Source organism: Phallusia mammillata, chromosome 3 (genome assembly GCF_965637545.1).
Source record: "Phallusia mammillata chromosome 3, kaPhaMamm4.hap1.1, whole genome shotgun sequence".
NCBI lineage: Eukaryota > Metazoa > Chordata > Ascidiacea > Phlebobranchia > Ascidiidae > Phallusia > Phallusia mammillata.
The window spans coordinates 6,793,238-6,818,045 of NC_137254.1; the positions used below are offsets into that span (position 1 = coordinate 6,793,238).

At 36.2% G+C, this 24,808-nt stretch overlaps 2 long non-coding RNA genes across 5 annotated transcripts; both read right to left on the reverse strand.

Annotated features, from left to right (window-relative positions):
• Positions 1–7,467: 7,467 nt before the first annotated feature.
• On the reverse strand, positions 7,468–10,053 carry LOC145217402 (uncharacterized). Of its 2 annotated transcripts, none has more exons than XR_013857383.1 (3): positions 9,010–10,053; positions 8,762–8,865; positions 7,468–8,463 (listed from the first exon to the last, which is right to left on the reverse strand). It is a non-coding gene; the product is annotated as an uncharacterized LOC145217402 (long non-coding RNA). The 2 variants fall into 2 exon arrangements; XR_013857382.1 differs by having other exon boundaries at positions 7,469–8,463; positions 8,766–8,865.
• Positions 10,054–21,792: 11,739 nt separating this feature from the next.
• On the reverse strand, positions 21,793–23,539 carry LOC145217403 (uncharacterized). 3 transcript variants are annotated; one of them, XR_013857385.1, is made up of 5 exons: positions 23,499–23,539; positions 23,364–23,417; positions 22,562–23,211; positions 22,203–22,309; positions 21,793–22,058 (listed from the first exon to the last, which is right to left on the reverse strand). It is a non-coding gene; the product is annotated as an uncharacterized LOC145217403 (long non-coding RNA). The 3 variants fall into 3 exon arrangements; XR_013857384.1 differs by having other exon boundaries at positions 23,364–23,518; XR_013857386.1 differs by having other exon boundaries at positions 22,152–22,309; positions 23,364–23,518.
• Positions 23,540–24,808: the final 1,269 nt, after the last annotated feature.

Below are 24,808 nucleotides of genomic sequence, written 5' to 3' on the forward strand. Positions count from 1 at the left end.
CGTGCATCGTGTTGTTTGACGAGGTGATAAAATCCACAAATTTACGACCGTTTAAACAACAACCGCATGACATAGTTTACTTTGTGGTTTAGTTTTCCCATGTTGGTCGCTGGTGCAATGGATGAATAGTCAGCAGTCAAAGTACTTGCCAGGTTTCATATCCAATTGCATTGTAAGATAACAGTTTCCAAAGGTTTTGTTGGATTAATCTTTAAAAAAAAGTTGTTGCGATGCAAATAGTTGAAGACAATTACCTAGAAACACGCGTGTGGACGTTGACTATATCCTACTTTACAGAAAATATTAATAGTTCACAATGGTCTCGTTAGTGCGCTAAAGACAGGGTTGCAACACCGTCCTTGTTTCTAAGATTTCTCCTTTTTTGAAGGGTAATGTTTCAGAAATGGCCTTCACGTTTTTATTGTATTCAGGTTTACTGTGACATGATAGCTGGTGGTGGTGGATGGATTCTCGCGGCCACTATCAACGATAATGATTTAAGTTTAGATTAAAGTTATAGTGATTTGTGGTTTGTTATGTCGTCAAACAACAACGAAAATGTTATGGGTGAAAAAGAATATTTTCTTCACTAGAAAATTGTTCTTTCGTGTTTCCTTAATTTCAGATGATCAAATTTGGATGAAAACGAATACATTCGGAACATTCGACAATTGCACCAAATCAGATTTCAAAAGTCAAACTTATTATGAATATCAGGCAACTATTTTCTTGTATAATGCATTGTATTTTTAATCAACTGCTAGTTTTTAGGAAAAATACGTTATGTTACGTTATATTACCAATCAAACACCACTGGAGGTTAGCATAAAGCAGAGTGTTTTGCAATATCAAACAGAGAACGGGTTGATGCAAATATACGGAGGAAATTTGCACGAAGTGTTTAACTTTCGGCATCCACTCAAACCAAAAAATGGTAAGACAAACACTTACAATGTTGTTTTTGCAGAGAATTTAATCCAATAAATTATTAAGACTGTCCGTGAAAAAAAAATTACTGTTAATGTAGATTTACCTGCAAATGCAATGTTTGATATCAGCACCGATTGAACCATTTTAACGTAGTACCATGTAAATGTATTTGGCATTAAATCAACTTTTTTCAGTTTTTTATCCCGATGTGAATTCGATGTTGGATCGACTTCTTTATCCAAGTGTTATGGAATTGAATGATTAAAAAATTAACGAAGTATGTTATTGTAGATTTTCTTAAACCCAAGTCAAACTTGCTATTCTTGCGATTACGAAGCAAATTGTCAAACTGGTTACCTACTAGACCAGTGGTTCTTAACCTTTTTGGTGCGGTTTCCCATTAAAGTAAATCACCAAGTTCAAATTTCCCCCTCTGTTATTTTTATAATGATGTTTTGTGCCAAACATTAACAAAAAAATTGGTCTTTAATCGAAATAATTTTGTGAAGCGATTTGGTCGGGACCTTAAAGGGATATACTGCTATTTTATTTAGTTTGATTAGTGATTTCTTGAGAAAGTCATCGTGTGGAATTTCGAAAAATCTCACGTGCTTGCATTAGTCATTTATTGCATCACAACCAACAGATCAAATGCATTTATTCGCGAACAATAACAAAGTCATTGATACTTTTAGTAATGTCTGTGACGTAACAAACGATTTTTGGATTTTTATGCGCCTTGCAAAACTAGATGTAGTTAATCTTACATGTTGTTGCGGAAAATATTGTATTAAATTAACTTTCGACGTTTAATTTCAACCCACGGGCCCGAGTTTGGTGACATAATAGGTGTAGTAAATGGCCTTCGTAACCTGCTTAACAACATAGCGCTTATGTTGGTAAATTTACGTATAGCGTATAGATCGTGATAACGATCAGCTTCGTCTGGATCTCTGATGATTAGTTGATTGAAGCTATACGTTGTGGTAATATACCTTCGGTTGGTATTGAATGAACTTATTTGCACGGCAATGTCTTTAGTCAAAACACTTTCAATGAATTCTTCCCTAGGCGGGAGTTCAAAATAGTCTGCTAGAACAAACAGTCTAGCGCACCAGTCTCTGTATACGTTTCTGTAATAAACCAGCGGACGGCGCGGTGGCACGCCAAGCGGTATTACGTGTGGTAGATAAAGGCTACCTGTACTTTCGTCCTCACTTTCAGAGTTTTCTTCATCAATCAATGTCATGAGTCTCGATCAACAAGGGTTTTGCACCTCAGTTTGTTTATTCAATCAACATGCTTATTCTTATTCAAATAGAATGTTTAAGAAACAAAACAAGTCGTTAGAAAGTAATAATAACAACCTTTACTCATAATTTCAAGTTCTACTAACAACAAACATATTACTCTAAAGTAACCATTTTGGACAGCAAGCAAATTAAGTTAACTGCTATTGGGCTAAAACTGTTGTGACCAATTACATTAGCGGTGCGTTTTATCAATTCATAACACGTGGCATTAAACTGCACAACTATGCTCTGGCCATTGGCTCTTGCACAAATTTCCACAGAAAGTAACGTCCAATCACAGCGCGGTACAAAACATACGGTTAAAGCTCGCAAACACCAGATCACAAAGTCGTCTCTGCATCCTAATTAACTGCGACAGGAAATATTACAAAGTCCGAACACGATTTGTCAATACAGTGGGATTTGGTTGCTATACATTTTAACTTCCTCGCAGCCTTTGAGCTAGCGAGTCAAAACCGAGCTATTTTGGTAAACAAATATTGCAAAGTTTGCACAAATTATGTCGCAACCGCTACACTTCTGATTCACATAATTTCCCTCTCAAACCATCCCACTAGTGGGAAATTTCCCACCGGTTAAGAACCACTGTACTAGACTATGGTTTAGATCAGTGCTTTTCAACCGGGTGTATTGTACACCCCAGGGTGTACCATATTTTTCAAATGGTGTACCGCTCTGACGGGGTGTACAGTTGCAATAATACAGTATAATGTATACTTTAACTTATTTACCTATGACTAGGTATCGCAATAGGCAGCTTTACGTTTTAGTCTAGACTGACTGAACTGTACTATACATGGTACAACTGTTTCTCAGTTGTATATATCTTGTAAATAACAATATTCTATTTGTGACGTCATAATTAATTCATCATTGAACAAACAGAACTTTTCCTAAAAATTGTTGTTTTTTCAGTAGAGAGTAGATTACAAATTAAAGTTTTTACCGAATTGTTTCCTACAAAAAATAGATGGTAATGGATTTACATTGTGCTTACCTCATTCCAGCTGGGACCACAGATTCAGTGTATTACAAGCGATTCTATTTGAATAAGGTATTGAATAGGCAATAGGAACCATGACTCTTAAAGAACTGCAAACTGAACTGCAAGAAATGCAAAAGAAATTGGATATTTTATTCAGCGTACAAAAAAATATTGAAGAAATTAAAGAAGCTTTACATGAGGCAAACACAGAGGCAGCATTAGTAAGACAAGAACTACTGGACACAAAACAAGAGTTACGTAGATGCCAAGAACAAACAGGAAATGTGCAACAAAAACTAAACAGTACTATTTACAAATTGGACAAACTTGAACAATATGGACGGAAAGAAAGCATACGGATTTATGGACTACCGGAATCAGACACTGGAAATGATGATGGGGAAAAACTTTTACATGATGTGGCAAAGCAATTGCAAATTTCTTTGTCGCCATCAGATGTTCAAAGAGCCCACAGGGTTGGCAAAAAGAGAGAATCCCGCCCCAGACCAATAATTGCCAAATTCGTATCCTTTAAGAAGCGTCAGGAATTCATGATGAAAAAAAGGGAACTTAGAAACCAAAAAATTTATATAAATGAAGATCTGACACCTATAAGGTACAAACTTATGTATTACCCAGTGGCGGCTCGTGCCTAAAATTTGTGGGGGTGCTGCTCCAAATTTTAGCCTTTGTTGAACAAATATTAGTTGGCAATATATAGAAAAGCCACATTTCTAATTTTCTAGCCATTGTTTTGTGTACAAAAACAAGTAATACAAATCTTAATCGGCAACTCCATTGTGACGTAATGTTTGTTACGCAATAATGTACACGAGTGTAAACCGCAGACGGTATCATGGGGGAATTTTGTTTACTTGCACAGCGACGGACTAAACTTAATAACATGCACGAAAAAAGTGGCACAAAAACACACGTGACACAGACTCGAAACGAAGCGGTTATAAATACGGTAAAACACAACAACAGTACATGGAAAAAAATATTAATAAATGAGTCGAAAAAGATCGAAGTATTTCAGTTGGACAACATTAAAGTAAAACTGGTTATAACAATGACTACTAACTAACACACTTGCTATTCAGTCATTAATATGGTCATGTATCATTTAGGTAACTTATAGCCACAGTCAGCATCTTCAACATATTCTATGACACTTCACAGATTATAATTGCCACAAAAAAACTAGCCATAAAGCTTTTAATTTGTATCATAACTGATAAATTTAACGACCACATTACATTTGTGTCAGAACTTGTTTATTTTATTTAACATCTTTACTTAACTTTTGTGTACAACTATTAATTGTTTTTAAGGCTCTTAACTGCTATACTTGCTGCTTTATTTGGTGGCAAGTAGCTTATAATTCCTTTTTTTGAAGTGCAAAACTCTCCAAGCTTTGAAAATTACAACACTCTCACTTAAATTTAAAACATAGTATTGAACCTTGTGCTTCTATTTTACAACTTAAATGAATCATAAAGTTATAGTTTGAGCAAAATAATGGATAGCTTCTTCCTTGATTTCCAAATGACAACTAAGAAACTGTTTTTTTTTCTTCTATTTAGTGCTATCACTGCAAGTGCAAGTCTTTTTGGAAATAATGGTGTTCCTTAGAAAAGTTTGCATCCTTTTTAGTGTTGACAAGAACCGTTATGCCTTTGAGAGACTCATGGAAATTGCTGGCTAACTGACTTTTCTTTTTAAAAGTTTCAGTAACTTTTCTAACAACAGGATATGCTTGGTGGTAACTACTATCTCCCCTGTAGAATGTTCATTCTTGAGAAAAATTTCCTGTGAAGCAATTTAGCAGTTACTGTTTAGAGAAACAGTACATGTCCATTATATCAATACACAAGATTGCACTTGGCTGCAAATACTGTCCACATGGTGTGTTAAGAAACCAAAACTTGAAATTGTCATCACTAAGATATTTCAAAATTCCTGTTGCTTGTGCAATTTTTTGTTCTGCATTTAATATTGCCTAAATTTCAGTAAGGCATTTAACTTCACAGTCACAAAGCTATTTTTTCTTTGTTAGCATTCAAAACTAAAACTGAGTAGTTCTTGTGGTTGCTTATTCCTGCATGACATATTAGGAATAGCGGATGTTTTATCCCAGTTTTCTTAACTTTTTATTCAGGTTTTTATTATAAAGGTTAATCGTGACTTTTCAAACGGTTAGATGACCTTTTTTTCTTTTTCAAGGTGGTAGATACACTTTTTAAGTAGATACACTTTTTTGGGTAGATACACTTTTTTTCACCCTTTTTAATTCAATGATCACTGCAAAAACTAAAGCCCACTTACAGTCATCTTAAAAAAGCCACGACTAACCTTCAAACAATAAATTAAAAGATGACAAAACAATTATTTAACTGTACTCACAGTCGAACTTAAGAATATAGCAAACGGGTTTGGTTTTGTAGCACAGTAAACCCGGAACAGACAACACTGAACTACAGGCCGGTTCACACGCTGCGTGATTGGTGGAGCTGCGCGAGCCGCAGCACCCTGTCGCCTATTTCGCCCGGCATGTAGCTTTCCCAAGTGCGCATGCGCACAAGTGCAAAACGTCATGAAACGTCACGATTAGTCATGAAACTGGAGCTGCAGTTCCACCATAGATAACATATTAATGCCATAATTTTTTTAAAAAAATGAAAAAAATTCCGATCAAGGCGGAAATTTTACTTATAAAAATTATACTTTAGAATAAAAAATAAGTATCATGAAAGTTATCTGTAATGTTGTGGTGGGAATTTTAAGCCGCCGCTGGTATTACCTGAAACAAACCCCAGCAGTGGAAGCAACTGGCAGTTCATATGGTAGAATCAGTATAAAAGTGAATGGAAAGTGGCTGCAAATTGACTCGCCAGAAGACCTTCTGAAAACTGGACTTGAAATTGATTGGAATACAGTACAACAAATCTATGAAAGATAAGTTTGTTTTGGGTTTAATGTTTATGTGGTTTTTGTGTGTCAAGTAAATATGCAATGGATTCCGGAAAAAAAAAATATTACACAAAACAATACTGATTGTGATAAAATAAGAAATGAATCATTTGAAAACATGGGACAATGTAAAGTTGAATCAATAGGAGCATTAAATCGATCAACTGAAACACAAACAGATAAAACACTGACAATCCTGCACTGCAATATACGGAGCCTAAACAAAAACAAGCACAAACTTGAGGAGTTACTAGCAGAAATGAAAATTCAACCAAACTTTATTCTATTGTCAGAAACTAGAATAAACATAAGCCAAGCCCCATTTAATTTTGACATAAACGGATATTGTTTTTTTCATTCTGACTCCACTACGAAGGCAGAAGGTGTTGGTATATATGTCAACAAAGACATTTCAATAAAATTAAGAAACGATTTGCATATTCCCACCGTTAATCAATGCGAAGATTTATGGCTGGAAACTAAGAATAGGAACAATAGCACCATTATCATAGGTGTCATATACCGTCACCCTAATTTTGACTTTTCAGATTTTGAAATTGGCTTTGCAAAGCGTTTGGACCAAATTCAACAAAACAATTTCACATACTACATAGGAGGGGACATCAACATAAATTTGCAAAATGTCAGCTGCATACCGAAAATAAAAAACTACATTAACACAATTCACAGTACTGGCTGCAACATACCAATCGACAAACCAACCAGATATGGGCCTTTTAGTCAGCCATCAATACTTGATCACTTTTACACAAACACTAGACATATGGTATCTCCTGCAATTATAAAGTTTGACATATCAGATCATCTACCAATTATTTTATCAATTACCTCCACACAGACACTTCATACCAAGCCAGTTTTATCATACACTCGCTCATTAAAAAACTTTAACATTGAAAACTTTTTGACAGATCTGGACCTCCGGTTGTTGTTTGAATTACAACAATCAGAGAGTACAAACATCACAGATCTAGAAAACAAATTCACCTCTTTCATTAACATTTTTGCTAAAACCTTGCATGATCATGCACCACTGCGCCCCTTGTCAAGAAAAGAAAACAAACTTAAACAAAAACCATGGATTTCAAAAGCAATCCTAAGGTCAATAAAAATCAAAAACAAAATGTTTAGAGAATGCTAAAAAACTAAAAGCATTACAAAAATTCAAAAATACAAAACCTACAGCAACATATTGAACCGTGTTAAAAGGGTGGCAAAGCAGGAATATTACCACACACAGCTAAAACACAGTGCAACTTCCACACAAACATGGAAAACTATAAAAGAAATAATTAATAACACAACAAATAAAACAGTCATTAATCAGATAACTAACAATGGTAGCAAAATCACAGACAGCCTGAAAATAGCACAACACATGAACAAACATTTTGCAGCAGTAGGTCAGACACTGGCACAAAAAATCACACCCACACAAGAACATTTTACAAAATTTTTAAAACAGCCATGTCCAAATTCCTTTTTTCTGCCACCCATAATCAACATTGATGTACAGAGACAAATTCAACTTTTAGCTGACAAAAAATCACAAGGTCCACATCACATTCCAATTCGGTTTATAAAAATGGCAAATGAAGTCATCACACCATATTTAACAGACTTATATAATGAATGCATAATGTTGTCATATATTCCCAAATGTTTAAAAATTAGTCACATCACACCAATACCCAAAAATAAAAATCCGACCACATGTTCAGACTTTCGGCCAATCTCCATAACTCCCATTTTCTGTAAAATATTTGAAAAACTTTTACTAGCTCCATTGACAAAATTTATTGAAAAACATAATGCCATCTCTGAGCACCAATTTGGGTTTGGTCGACAACACTCAACAGACCTACTAACAGCTGACCTTTATGAAAATATTTTGCATAGCTTAGACCATAAACAATACCATTGCACTATATTCATGGACCTCTCCAAGGCATTTGACACAATCGATCATGGTATTTTAAAGCACAAATTACAACATTATGGTATACGTGGTGGGCCGTTAGATTTGCTCATGAGTTATGTGACCAATAGAAAACAACACACAAAAGTCAACAACACTTTATCAAATGCATGCACACCATCACACGGATTACCTCAGGGCAGCATTTTATCACCACTATTGTTTCAAATATATGTCAATGATCTACCACTATCCAGTCCCCTCCTATGCAGATTATTCGCAGATGACACAAAATCTTTCAGTCTGACAGCTCACTAACAAGCCTAAACAACAAAATTCAATGCGGAATTACAGGAGCAGACATTTGGATGCGGTGTAATAAGCTATCAATTAATTACCAGAAAACCAATTTTATGTTATTTCATAATACTCGTCCACCTGATCCACTACAATTTTTGGTTACAATGAATAACCAACCAATTTTAAGGACTAATGTCACCAAATACCTTGGACTTTATATAGATGATAAACTTACATGGAAAAATCATATATCATGCATATCATCAAAAATAGCTAGGTCAATTGGGATAATTGCTAAAATAAAAACTTTTGTCAACAAACCTACACTTTTAACTCTGTACTATGCGTTGATTCATCCACACCTTCAATATTGTGTGTTAAACTGGGGACGTGCTTATCCTACCAATTTGGCCCATATTCAAGTACTGCAAAATAAGGCAATAAGACTCATAAGTAACACTGACATCAGAACACACATGCAGCCAATATATAAAGACCTACGGATACTTGACATTAATGACATGCTTCATTTGGAAATATATAAATTTATGTACAAATTTGATAAACACCTTCTGCCTTCGGTGTTCAACCAATATTTTATACCAACATCCCAAGTCCACGATCACAACACCAGGCAAACCAAATTCCAAAACTATCATCATCCGCAGGTACAAACAAACTCAGGTCTCAAATGCCTACAATACTTTGCAATTAATCTTTGGGCCCAAGCTCCAAATTCCGCAAAAACACTTGGGTACTCAAAATTTGTCTCCCATGCAAAGCGCAGTATCATACAATAAACTTGTTGACAAATACGCCCTTGACAAAAACGCACATGTTGTTTTGAAAAAAAATCCCATGCGGCAGAAGAATCCTGTTGCAAACATTGCTTATTTTTCGTTTACAGTTTGTTTATTTTTTGTTTACAGTTTGTTTATTTTTTGTTTACAGTTTGCTTATTTTAAATTGGCTGCAACGATGTCATCTTTTCAGCTCGTGTTTTTCGGTGTCTTATTTATTTTCATCTGTTCTCTCGTCATCGTTTTTGTTTTTTATTTCCTCACGCAGCCTATTTTCGGTTCGTTAACTATTTATCCACCCGCTTTCTACTTTTTGTATACATTTCGCTTTACTTAGTTCGCTACTGCAATGCAATTTTTTTCTTTTCATCTGCGTGCTCTTGTCATCGTATTTCTTTTTTTCTTTCGTCATCGTATTTCATTTCCTCACATATTTTCGGTTTGTTTATTATTTATCTAAACGCATTCTATTTTTGTTTACACTTTGCTTACTTAAGTTCTCTACTGCAATGTTGTTTTTCAGTCCATCATATAAAGTTACGGTTAGCAGTTTTTTATCAATTTTTCCTCTTTTTTTCTGTTCCTTCGTCATCTGTTTATCTGCTTTCCTTTTTCATTTCCTTATGTGCTTTCGGTTTGTTTATCATTCTTTCACCTGTACTTCTTTTCATAATCACATCACACACATTGTTTTTTGTTCTATGCGTATTTTTCCCCATTTGTCACCGGTTTTTGCTATCGTAGTTCGTTGTTAGCTGATCTTTTTTACTCTGGTTTTCCTACCACAATCGTCTTTTTCGTCCCGTGCCCTTTTTCGTTTCTTCTGTACATTTTGTAGTACACTTGCTTGTCGATCCATCTCTTTTTCGTTTTTGTTCTTTGCTTAAATGTAAATAGGCAAATTTTTCCGATGGGTGATTATTTTCTTACCTTTGTATGTTTTCTGTTTTGTTTATTCATTTGATTGCCTGTTTTGAAATCAAGGGTGGCTGACAAGGTGACCTTAGGGTCTTTCGCCACCCTGCCGCTTAAACAGCGCAAAAAAATAAATTACTTACTATTACTTACAAGTTTTTTTGACCGGGGTGTACAATATTCAAGTAAACGTTAAAATGGTGTTCCACTTTAAAAAAGGTTGACAAGCACTGGTTTAGATTTCGGGTAACTCTGAGAACTTTTTTTTCCGTTCTTAATTTTAACGTTTCTATTCAACTATAAAGATGTGACCTTGGCAACATGATGCGATCCAATCGAACAATGCATCCTTTCTTTGCTCTGTTTGCGGTGGGAAATTTTGATCACTGCTTCGACTATTTCTACTTTCAGGTGAGCGAATATTGAAACAAAACATTGTTTTCGGGTATTTTGCGTCTTTGATATTTATAGGTAAAATCATACCGATCAAAAACAGATTTAAAAGATTAAAAAAAAGGAAATCAAACTCTCAACAATTTCTTTTTACATTATGAAGCACAACGTAGAAATGAGACGACATCTGCCAGCTTGTGTGATGTTTGGTTTTATGTCATTAATATTAAGGTACGTTGGGTTCGTATTGGCAAAATTGGCGAAGCTTTAAATAGGTTTGACGAATTATCTCGTATTCAATTCTAACGTTGTTGCTACAAAACTTACTATTGGGACGATTTCTAATGTGTTTGCTAATCGGCTACCAATCGATTTGTATTGATGCTTTGCTTGTAAACGAAATTTTTAGTTTTTTGTTTTGTTGGATCATGACTAAACGAAATGCAGCTACACCGTATTCATGACATAAAATATTAGACAGTGTAAAAGATTTCCTAAAGATACGATAGAAACTAAAGATTAAGGGGACATTATAGTTCCTGTTTTCGAACTAATTGTACGCTGTTTGTGACGCGAATATATATTTGCACCATTGCCATACCAGTTTGTATTTTCTTTTGGTCATTTTTTTCTGTGGTAAACGAATGACATCACTGCGAACGTTAAGCGAACTTTGGCCGACAAAGGAAATTTGTGTGCACTCAACGAGGTAATTTCCAGTTCGTGGTTCAGTGCATTGCTATATCAGAAACGCTTTGATCAATAATAACATCTGGCTATTAGTTTAAAGTGAACTAGAAATGTAGACTTTTGTAAAGTGTTCTTCTTTCCCGCGCTTGAAACTATCCGGCGGCGGCTCCCCCATCCCCCCGCCCCCATTCGTGTTATACTCACTGCGCTCCACATACTCACTTTCTTGTGAGCTCTAGTCACATTACGCCTTATAATACGATGTAACTACAACGCGTTTACCCATTATCCACCGATTGTGCCCGCAGCATATTTCCCCCCTATAACGTTTTCACTTTGTGCAGTTGTTTCCGGCTTGGTGATTGTTTTAGTGCAATTGTTTTGCATCAAGCGAAATAAATTAATCTTATTGCTCTTTGTTTCATGCGCCCTGTAAGCACGTCTATTATTACGCTTTGTATCAACATTAAAAATCGACAAAAACGCCCATTTTGCATCCAATTAACCCAAGACAAATGTAGTTTTTTTGCGACCACTTAAAAACTGTTTGTTTCAAGTTGAAGCAACTCAATACCAATTTTATTTTTATTTTCCTTGTAACGCGGATATATTTACTACAGTGCAATAACAGTTTGTATTTTTATTTATTAATTTTGGTCTGCGGTGAACAAATGAAATCACAGTCTACGCGAACGTTGATCCAGGAAGGAATTCTCTGTGCACCCAACGTGGTAATTCCCGGTTCGTGCTTTTGTGCATTGCTTCCCGAATAATGTCAAACAGACTCCATTATGTTCATAAGCGTACAGAATTTTCGAAACACACATGCCAACTAAAAAGAACGTAACAAAACACAGCAAACACTTTGTTACATGCACCAGTTAATGTTTAATTAGATATTTGTGTTTGTTTTAATGAGCACAGTTGCTCTAATTGTCCGTTTAATGTTGCGTTGTTAAATTGGTTGTGGTAAACTATCTTGATATTTTTAAAGAATTTTTGGTTTACAATTATACTGCGCCATACCAAGTATTGTTTCACAACAAACTGGTTGTGAAGCACGTCTATTATGAAACTTGACACCTACTCTGTACCATAATTTGCTTTTACATCTCTATTAATGACAGCACCCCACTGCGCCTGATAAACACGTCTATTACTACGCTTTGACAACATTGGAAAATCGTCAGAAGCGCACTCTTTGCATCCAATTCACCCAAGACATATGTGATTTTTACAACCAAAAAAAAATTGTTTATTTTTAGTGGTAGCAACACCTTAATACCGATTTTAATTGCATTTTCCTTGTAACGTGGTTATATTTACGTCAGTACCATAACAGTTTGTAAGTTATTTATTTTATTAATTTTTCGTCTGCGGTAAACAAATGACATCACAAGCGAACGTTGACCCAGGAAGGATTACTTGTACACTCAACGGGGTAATTCCCAGTTCGTGCTTCGGTGCATTGCTTCTCAAATATGCCTGGATTGCAACAGCCACGGTATTTACATTGAGACATGCACGCTTTGTTGCGAAAGATACGTTGGCCAAACGAAAAATACGTTTACAACAAGGTGGCGTAGTCATCGCGCAGCATGGAAAAGATTTGCCATCACATAGCACCAACACAAGGATGACAAAGCTGCGCTTTTTCGCCATTACGAACAGAAGCATATGTCTGCGCTCGTTAAAAAAACAAACATCGCACAGTGTTTTTCGGTCATATTGCAGAACAACCTGTGCTACAAAATTTAGATATGGCCGAAGCAAAGTGGTTGGGGTTGATTAACGGCAAAATAAACATACAGCGCATGATACTACCGCGTGTTCGCTAAATTCGTTTTCCACGCATTCCCCTCAACCTAATTACTGTCTTATCTTTTTCTGTTTTGCAACACACCTGCAGCAGACTTGACAGTCCGATAGTAAACAGTTCGGCGTTCACTCTCGAAAGTTTCTTCACCAGTTGCATGTTATACTGGCAGCTTGTTTTAGTATTTTATTGTTTTTACTGTTTTACTATGCGTTTCTAACAGTATTGTATTCGCTTACAGAACTGAAGATGAAAAAACGTTTTGGTGAAATATATGTTCCATGAAACTATTGTGTACAACGATTGATTCTGTTTGGCCTAGGGTTTATACACTGGGTTTTGAATTGCTTCTCAAATAATATCTATCAGAAAACAAGATTAGAAGGGGGTTATTGAACATTCAACGTCAACTAAAAAGGTAACACTACACACGAAATACCGAAACACTTTGTTATTTGCACCATAATTTGCTTTCATACCCTTATCAAAGACAGTAGCCCACTTTGTTTATGCGTATTTTTAAAACGTCTAATACTACGCTTTGCATCAACATTGGAAAATCGACAGAAGCAGATGTGATTTTGACGACCAGATAAATACGCTGTTTAATTTTTGTTGAAGCAATATCTTAAAACTGATTTTTGGCTTATTCTTCTTGTAATGCGGATATATTTTCTCCAGTGCTATACTAGTTTGTATTTGCTTGTCTGCGGTAAACAATGACATCACAGTCTAAGGCTCTAAGCGAACGTTGACCCGGAAGGAATTCTCTGGGTATCCAACGGGGTAATTCCCAGTTTGTGCTGCAGTGCTTTGCTTGTCAATAATAGCAATCAGGAAGTAAGCTAGGAAGGGGATTATATGGATTCCAGTATATTTATAATCAGCGTGCAGACACGAAATTTGTTCAGATAGGAAATATTACTGGCGTCTGAACGTGAGAAATTCAAACAGCTTCTGCCATTTTTTAACCAACTGAAAAACTTAGCGAGAGGAAAATTGTTCTTAATGCCGCACTGAGCAGGGTAACACATACCCTACCTAACTTTTTGAATGCCAGGCGTCGCTTCTCCCTTGTGATTTGTAATGTGGTGAACTGTTTGTTTGATGCGAATACTGACTTGCAGTGTGGTGTGCTTTAGCGATTAGTTAGGTACAGTTGTTTCGCTTGGTGCTGACTACAAAACGAAGTATTTATACAAGTATAAGTAAACAAAAGGTAACGTTTAAGTCAATTTCCTTTTTTTATTCTTGAGCTGAAGTAAATCAAATCACCTGACTGTGTATTTTCCACTGCAGCTAAGGTATACAAATCATAAGCATGCTGCTGTTGCTATTGTTTCTATCGATTTCTGTCCGATGCACGGAAGGTGAATGTCCATCGAGGATCTCACTTTCGCTGCTCGACCTTATCCAAGTAAGTTTCACGGGTTTAAATCATTGCTATAGTTAACGACACATCGTTGTAGCAAATTAAATTTCTAAAGGTTTTTCAACGTTTCAATTTTTGACTTTTGTGTAAAACTTATTTTTGCAATTTTCTCCACAAAACCAGAAAATCTCCTGGCGTGCGAGAAACCGTACCACAGTCCCAACTGCACCTGCCCTTCTTCAATGTTCGAATGTGCTTGTCACGAGTTTGGTCGATGTGGGAACAAACCAGGATGTATTGAGATGTCTCATGTAAATGACAAGTTCAACCAATGTGGAGATTGGAGTGACGAGTTAAGTAACATTTGTCCTAAAGACAGGTTTCAGTGTGACTGCATCAACACTACTTGTAAAGGTGTTCTCGGGTGCGTCGAGAAGTGGAAAATATGTGATAGAAGGATAGATTGTTTGGATGGGAGTGACGAAGTAAATTGCACTAGTTGTCCAGCCGATAAGTTTAAATGTGATTGTTACAAAACAAACAACTGCAAAAATGACAATGGTGGTTGCATCCACAAAGACAGGTTATGTGATGAAGATAATGACTGCGGCGATTGGAGTGATGAAGTTAATTGCACATGTCCAGCTCATAAGTTTGAATGTGATTGTTATAAAACAAACAACTGCGCAATTTACTATTACGGTTGCATCGACAAAGACAAGCAATGTAATGGATTTGATAACTGTGGCGATGGGAGCGATGAATTTAATTGCACTACTTGTTCAGCTCATAAGTTTGAATGTGATTGTTACAATACAAGCAACTGCGCAACTGGCTATGGTTGCATTAACATGGACGAGCAATGTAATGGAGATAATGACTGTGGCGATTGGAGTGATGAAGTTAATTGCACTTGTCCGGCTGATAAGTTTGAATGCGATTGCTACAAAATAAAGAATTGCACAACTGACAATAGTGGTTTCATCTACAAATACTCGCAATGTGACGGAAGGAATGACTGTGGAGATTGGAGTGATGAAATTAATTGCACTTGTCCAGCTGATATGTTTGAATGCGATTGTTACAAAATGAACAACTGCACAACAGAGTATAGTTGCATCAGCAAAGACTGGCAATGTGATGAAGAAATTGACTGTGGAGATTGGAGTGATGAAATTAATTGCTCTTGTCCAGCTCATGAGTTTGAATGTGATTGTTACAAAACAAAGAACTGCACAGCGGTATATAGCTGCATCAACAAAGACGAGCAATGTAATGGATATGATGACTGTGGCGATGGAAGTGATGAGGTTAATTGCACTTGTCCAGCTCATACGTTTCAATGTACATGCGTTGGCACGAAGCAATGCGATATCGGTAAAGATGGAAGTTGTATTGACAGATCTTTATTATGTGATGGAAATCGTGACTGTTTTGATGGTAGTGATGAGACACATTACACATGTAACTGCTCTGGAGTTTCCGGAAGATGTCCGTGTGATCCTGGCAACAAACATTGTCCATCTACTGGCAGATGCATACCTATGGGCTGGTTGGGTGACACTATTAAGGATTGCTATGATTGGAGTGACGAGCAATGTTCAGTTTCCAACTTCTCTTGTCAATCTTGCACAATGTTTGCTATAACTTGTAAGAGTGAACAACTTGCTAGGTATCTTGTACATTCCACAGTTCCAGCAGAGTGCAACACAGTAATCCAACCATCGTGTGCTGATAACATTAACAGTTGTAGAAGCAAAAATGTTATTTGTATCTCTTCCAACTGCACAAATACAGAAAGATTCTGTCAAAATATTTTTATGTGTGAAAACCAAAAAATAATTTCTGGAAATCATTTTTGTGACTCAGTTAGTAGTTGTAGTGACAAAAGCGACGAAATCAAGTCAGGATTTGGATTTAAATGCTCTGGATCATCGAGAAGTGGTCTTTGTGTTTTGCCTCAAACCAACGTTTACGATTCAGTGGCTCAATGTTCTGATAAATCTGATCTTTGTTTTAAAAGTGGAGAGTTTAGATGTTTTCAGTGCTTGGATAAAAAGTTGATCATATCACCGAAACAAGTTTGTGACGGTATAGTGGATTGCTTCGATATGTCAGATGAGTGTTTGTGTTTGAATCAAAGTTTGTGCGATAATATAAGGGGTGCTTGTCCATCAAATCAGATGCATTGCCATAATGAATCTGTATGTTCGGATCATAGTGGAAAGTTGTGTAACCCAAGCGTGGAATGTGTTGATCAAATAAACATGAAATACTGTTCTTCTCCATTAAAAAATAATTTGGAACAAAGTCAGTGTCCACCAGAAATCGTTGAAGGCCTCGGGCTTGACGAAATATTTAGATGTGCAAAAATAGACAATCAAGTATTAAGAAGAGAATTTCAGACTTGGCTAGTTTTCGGATATGAAGCCAAAGTTTTGTTGAACTCAATATGTGATGGAAAAGTTGAGGACAACCTGGGGTTATATGGCGAAGTGAATTGTCCCAATATGTTTTATTGTTTCTCAAAAGGAGAGATCAACATAAAAAGCACTGAGGTGTGTGACGGAAAAGCCGATTGCGACGATGGCTCAGACGAATTGACAGCACTTTGTAACAAAACTCGTTTTTATTGCAAAAGCAAAGACGTAATTTCCATTGATAAAGAAATTGTTTGTGACGGAATTATCGACTGCGACAATGAATCTGATGAAATCCGATGTCAATGTGAACATATAAGGTTTTATTGCACAAATAAACAACCTTTGTCGGTTGAATTAAAACTGGTGCAGAATGGAATTCTGGATTGTTCTGACGGAAGTGATGAATGCGTGAACTTGGCTGGGGACGCATTTGCAGACGTCAACGAAATGATTGCCAATCCAATATATCGGGCGATTTTCTGGATATCAGCTGTGTTAGCTTTTGGGGGAAATTTGTTTGTGTTTGTTGCAACTGCTCACAGCTTATGGAACGCAGACAGAAATCAAAACGTTTTCATTAACACAAGCGTTTTTATTCTAAACCTTTGTTGTTCAGATTTCCTCATGGGAATTTATCTATTTGTAGTTATAGTCCAAGGAACTCAATTTTCTGGCTCGTATTGTTTGTTTGATAAGAAATGGAGATCAAGTAGTTTGTGTTCGGGAATTGGAGCACTTGCAGTTGTTTCTTCTGAAGGATCAGCCCTTACCATGAAAGCAATGACCACTTTTCGCCTTGTATCAGCCTTCAAACCATTTGCAATTCGAAATGTAGGTGTGCTTACAGTTTTACTTGCTGAATTGTTTTGCTGGATTTCAGCTGTTGTTTTGGCAACTCTTCCTTTACTGAAATATACTTCAGGATATTTCACAACTGATGTCTGGTTTCCAAACAACATTTATGGAAATGACTTCGTCTCACGGAAAAACATGTCCCTTCTTGCGGAAAGGATTACTGGTGTGGAACCGGAGAGTTGGAATGATGTGAAACAAACTGTTAAGAAAACATTTCCTCGCAACCCAATGAAAGGAGAGTTTGGATATTATGGAGAAACAAGCGTTTGTATGCCACGTTACTTTGCCACAACCAGTGAATTTGCTTGGGAATATTCCACCTTCCTCATTACAATCAACTTCTTTATGTTCATCTACATGGTGGTTGCATATGTTTTAATCTACAAACAGAGCAATCGGATGAAAGGATCCAGGAGCAATGATGTCAGTTCCAAGATGCAGAAGAGAATTTCAAGATTAATTTTGACCGATTTCTGTTGCTGGATTCCAATTTGTGTTTTGGGATTTTTGAGTATTGGAGGAATCAAGATGTCATCAGATGCTTACGTGTTAAGTGCTTGTCTGTTGCTTCCAATCAACAGCGCCCTAAATCCCTTGCTATACTCAAAAGTATTAGAAGACCAACTTGCCAAGGCAAAGAAATGGCTGTTGGAGAAATTATCCTCCGTACGAGCATCTACCAATCGCTCATCTGACTTAGTTGTTAAACACAAAGCTGGTGCCGATGAAGAAGGCGACAGAGTGATCGAGATCGTTGAATAAACACAACAAAAATAAACTTTAGCAAATATGCAACAAAAAGTTGTTGCAGTTGATTTATTCAATCATGTTGTACTTGATCTGATTTTTACCATATAATTACGCTTGTGTAAATACACATTACGTTTAAAACCATCACTTTAAGTAAAGTATGTTGTCCAAGAACTTTTGATTTGGTTATGTTTTAAACTAAGTTAGGGCTGCCATACGTCAGGATTGTCAAGGAATTTAGTGTTTAAATCTGCGTCAGGGAGAAATGTTAAAATGTACTCAAAAGTCAGGTTTCAGAAAAAATATAAATATGCTATGAAATTAATGTACCAACGGAGAAAAATTCTAGTAGTTATTCTAGTAGTTATAGACGCTACAACCGCGTCTATACCATGAAACTGCAAGAGGTAAACTAGCGGCGCACAGGTTAACGCACAAGTTTAATGTTTCGTTTTGCAGTGTGTGTCCGAGCGTAAAAATACCTGTTTGTTACTAGTTGTCTCACAATACGCGTTAAATACAGAAATTGAAATTGGTCCGAATAGTTTTTAGTGTCAAAGGCTGGCGACCCGCGATATATATGCTTATTATTTCAAGGATAGTGAGAGTAGTAAGCTTAGCCTAATAAACTTAACTAAACATAAGCCTACATCGTTCAGACGTTTCGACAATCCCTGTTGTCATAATCAGTGCAGGTTGTAATTTCTATATTCTACGGTAATTTAACGTCAGTTTGTGCAACTAAATAAGTTTAAATCAAAGTGAAAATGAGAATCGATCGTCTCAATTGCCAAACAATAGGCTTTATTGCATGCCAACTAACAAAAACGCAATTGTTCGCGCACAATGGTAATGTTTTTGTCTTGTCTGTAATGTCAGATACGGATCAATGTTATGCAGAATTTTACACACCGTAACTAGCCAAAATCATGCAATCAAATTTCCCTTTTCTGAAAAAACACATTCCGGCTTAAGGACACAAGCCCTCGAAATAATGGCAAAGAGACCGTTTAGAGAAAATAACGAAAAAGTTTGAGAACCACTGGGTTAACGCAACTTAGATAAATTTTGTCAGGGATTGTGTATTATAAAATATGGCAACAAAGCTGTCACATTGATCACTAGAAAGTTGCCAGGGATTTGAACCACCAATCAGTAACATCACTAAGAATAGGGATAACACTGAACTAGCCGAACATTCATTGAAAAAAAACTGTTGCAAAACACCAAGATTGTGACTCACTTCTATTTTTATTTGAAATTGCAGATGTGGAAAAAAACGCAAATGTGATTTACAGTTCTTTGGTGAAAGTAAAGTTAAAGGCCTTGTTTGTATTCTTAAATAAAGTAGATTTTGTGTTTAACATCTACCAGTTGTGGAAGACTATTCAAGTTAAGCTATGTATAATTTGATTTTAGTTTTAAGAATCTCTTTCACTATTTGTTAAACACACCCACATTTCTCAAATGTTATTCTCTGTCCTGGTGAGTCGTTTGTTTCAAGAATTAAACCCTTCGTGTGGAGAAAACTTCCACACTCACGTTTATAATCCTTCTATCAATCTAATTTTGTGTGCAAAGCAGATTTCTTTCAATTTAATTTAAATAAACATTGTTCAGACCAAAATTTTCAGTAGTTAGGTGGACATAAAAAAACGATCATTTTATCACAGTTTCTGAAACAAAAAAAAATGAAAAAGTTTAGTCCAAAAGCAAAGTTATAGCTCAGTTAATTTGCCTTTGATAAATAGGGTATAATATAAATCGAATGCCCTAAGCTGGGTTTAAAACAGATACAAATTCTGTTCGAAAAAGTATTTCAAGCCGTAATAGATCTTCCCAAACTGTTTTTCGCAAAAATGCGTATGTTGACATGCAGTAAGCTCTTATCGCGGTAACCTTGATACTTAATACCATGCGTAAGCAAAAACACATGTAATCTTATCTTGGAACAGTACACGCAGTGACTCGCAATTGCTGACAAACATACAAAAATGAAATTACTGTATATTGTAGCAGAATAGCGTAACCAACTTAAAATAAAACGGCTGGAGCGTAACTGCAAAAAAATATTTTAAAACATTTAACATTGCTTGACATTATTATAGGAATTCTTGTTCCTTATAGTTGGGTGGGTCTTAGAAAGACAAAGACATGGTTGCATGCTTGCAGCTTGTGTTGATTAGATTTTGCCAAATGCCAGTACCTACTTTAAGTTTTGTCGTCGTTATTTAAACAATCTGTACGAATGCAACAGCTACGTGCCAGTGAAATGCTACTTGTTGCGTTAAGACTATATGATTAAAAATGCACTAATGGAAAACTCCCCATCAATATTTTTAGTGAAACAAAAGCATGAATTCTGCCCCAGCAGTTTAATTTAAACCAACTAATAAATCACAATACTTGCAATGCTTAAAACTGTTTGCATTAAACTAAACACAAGCAGTTATTATTTTAATTAAATACAACATTGGAAACATGTAGTTTGCCACTTGACGTGACATGAGTAATCAGTTCACGATTCATAAGTGAGACTCGTACGAAGGGTTGTTGACCTCTGCTTTGAAGGAAGTTGGAACTCGTTAGCGATGACAAGTGGCAGTTTTGCTCAACGACATTCTGACTACAGCTGAAAGTGAAAACTCTTTTCAGTTGTTTCAATATGTGAGCAGAGTAAACGTAGAAAAGTTTAGTATCTTTATGCGTTTTGTAAAACAGTGATAACGAATTGAGGTAGTGTTTTTAAGAACAAAACAATTTTAACTAATAAAATTGCGTATTAGCACATCAAATTTTCTTGTCTATAACAATAAAATTGAACATTTTGTAATTCGCATGTTTATACCGGGCCGAAGCTCTTTGATCCAAATCTGACTTCCACATTTTTAACTTTGGTGTAGCTTGCGTGTGTGTTCATTGCTTGCCATGATGAAATGCAGCAACACACAAAAGAAATCGATGCCACTATTGCCAAGTTTACATGAGATCTGAGGATTTCACACGATCCCGTTTTCCGTGTTGTTTCACTTATATCTGGATTTATCCTAACATCAGTTAATCAAGTTTATATTTATACACACGAACACCTAGGCTAGGGTAAATAATTCACTTCTGAACATAACAATTCAAACCAGTGTCAGGTTTGCAGATGTTTAGGCATAAAATGCGTCACTTTCTGTTTCGGCCTGCGGAAGTTGACAGATGTTGTTGGCTGATACTGTGCTTGTAACGCTAACGTTAAACAAAGACGTTTGATTTTACGTTTTTGAGACGTTCCACGCAAACGTAATATTTTTCATGTAACGCTAACCTTAAACAAAGACGTTAGACTTCACAAACCTGCTGACGTAAAAATGACCACAGACAACAACGTAATCTACGAACATTTGTTTGAGATGCACCAGAAACGTTTGCTTCCGACCTGGCTGCAACGTTGTTGGTAGTCCCTAATCGGCTCTTAATGTCCCAAAAACGTTCACACATAACCAATTTGCAACAAATGTTTATTTTGTTCATGAAATTCGCTGTTTTACTCGTCAGATGAGTCAGACAGGACACGGGTGTCATCTGTTGAGCTATTGTGGCAGGCAGATTGATGTGACTGTGGACAAAAATAATATTCAAATAAATACCCATATCTAGTTCGTTAGATCCTGTACACTACCACATAAGAATGAAACAAAAATAAACAGACCTGAAACCAACGAAAATAAAACATTGCGTAACAGGTGATAACATTGATTACTTTGATTTTCGACCCTCCTGGCCTATTGGGCGCATGTTTCAGTACTTCCGACATCTCACGCTGCACTTCTTTCATTGTGGTGTGGCAATGTATCTTCATACAGGCCCCTTAAAAAACAATATGGGCACATTTACACCTGTTTTGTACGAATGCAACTTTCGGAATACAAAAATCCTAAAGAGAAAAACAACATTTTTTCAGCACTTTTCTGTGTCATAAGCACATTTTAAGTTTTAGTTTATTTACCCTCATTGAGCGACAGGGTGGTGAAAGACGCTGAGGTCACCTTGTCACCCACCCCTCCCTTACTATTCTAAGGCACACGAAAAACAAAGCAAGTTAAAATCCATACAACTTACTTGCCACCAACTTGCAGGTTCTGGTAGTCAAAAAGGGCTTCTTTTGCTTTCTGCTTTTTAAACTATGTTCTGACCTTTGGGAGTAAGTCCCCAAAGTTTTTAGAATTCTTCGCACTGTGTCTCCTGCTGTGTGACCTCCTAATCGTTACAGACTTCCAATCTTAAATGCACAAATAAATGGTAACATCCGGACACTAGAGATGCTAAACAGACTTGACAATTTAAAGTTAACACTATTTCCAAAAAAACATTTTTTTCGATGATATTGTGTGCAGTGATTTCAAATCTCATGTGGATTAAAACAAAAACTGAAGTAAAAGTTTCAACCAGTGATCAAAATAATTGTCACAAGAGTATTTTGGCGCTTCAGCCCTACAGTATCATGGCACTATTTAGTGGAATCCACTTACACCTGGACTTCCTAACAAACATATAACCAGCACATTTTATGCATATTTTTACAAAACATTTTCTACATACTGATGCTTTCTGGAATTGTTTATCTTCAAATTTAGTTTCAAAATGATTGAAATCTTCCTGGGTGTTCATTTGATGTTCAAACAAAACATCACTCTCCTCGTCGTTGTTGTGCTCGACTCTCAACATGTCTATTATGATTTTTTGTTGAGCTAACACTGTATCAACTTTTTCTGCAAGTATACACAAAACAACAGTGTCATTGAGTGGTACTGATTTTCAATGATAGCGAAGCTATAGGGCTAAACAAAATTGCTGTCATGCCAAAATTGCAGGAAAAAAATATGCAGTACCGACACCCAAAATATAGTGCAAGTACGAGTACCTTCAATTCTTTTTTAAACATCTCTTTCAGCATCCATTTCCTCAATTGTGACCCCTAAATGGCAGATTGCTTAAAAATACGCTACCACAACATTTAAGCATTTATACACTAAGTGTGAAACATTCTTTAACACACCTGAGCATTCAAATGAATCGGACAGGATCTGACTGCTGGATAATTAATTTTCAATATGGTCTGCAACAGAACACTTTAAATATAAAATACCTTTATTTGTGGCATCACAAACATTTGGCCTTTTTTGTGGTATGGAACTTTCTTCACAAATAAATCTGTATGGTCTCTTCCGTGATCGTGGAATGTCATCAGCATCGTCAGCACTTTCTAAATATCCTTGAATTTTAAGTGCATATTTAAAAAAGTTTCATATATTGTGACAATTTCTAAATCCGATAATAAAGCAGAAAGTATAGCAGTTAGGAAACTGAAAAACAATTTATAGTTGTACACAAAAATTAAAAAAGATGTTGAATAAAATAAACAAGTTTGGGCATAAATGTAAGAGGTTGTTAAATTTGTCAGTTACGATACAAACAAAAAGCTTGATGGCTAGTTTTTTGTGGTGGCAATTATAATCTGTGAAGTGTCATAGAATATGTTGAAAATGCTGACTGTGGCTATAAGTTGCTTAAATGACACATGACCATATTATTGACTGAATGGCGTGTGTGTGAGTTAGTAGTCATTGTTATAACCAGTTTTACCTAAATGTTGTCCAACTGAAGGACTTAGAACCTTTTCCGACTCATTTATTAATATTTATTTCAAAATACTGTTGTTGTGTTTTATCGTATTTCCAACTGCTTCGTTTCGAGTTTGTGTCACGTTTGTTTTTGTGCCACATTATTGAGTTTGGTCTTTCGCTGTGCAAGTAAACAAAATTCCGGAATGATACCGTCTTCTGTTTACACTCGTGCATACATTATTGCGTAACGAACATTACGTCACAATGGAGTTGCCAATCGGGAATTCGACTACTTGTTTTTCTAGACAAAACAATGGCCAGAAAATTAGAAATTTGGCTTTTCTATATATTGCCAACGCATATTTGTTCAATAAGGGCTAAAATTTGGAACATCGCCCTCAGAAATTTTAGGCACAAGCCGCCACTGGTGTTATCAATCGCGGACCTCTTAGTTATTTTTGTGCTTTTAATAATCAATCTCGTTGTGCGCGAATTAACAAGTTGTCGCGGACCCCTGTTGAGAACCACTGGTCTAAGCTTCAAGCCCCACGCCTGTATGCTGGCTCAGTACAAGCAAAATGCATCATTGGAAAAACAGATCAAAAATAAATTGTGGCCTACTGTCCATAATCACACGAATAACTTTTCTGCTGGCAAGGTGTTAGCGAGGGAAACCGACTTCCACAAGCGAGGTTTCCTTGAGTCGCGGAACATCACAGCAACACGATGGACGTTCAAACAT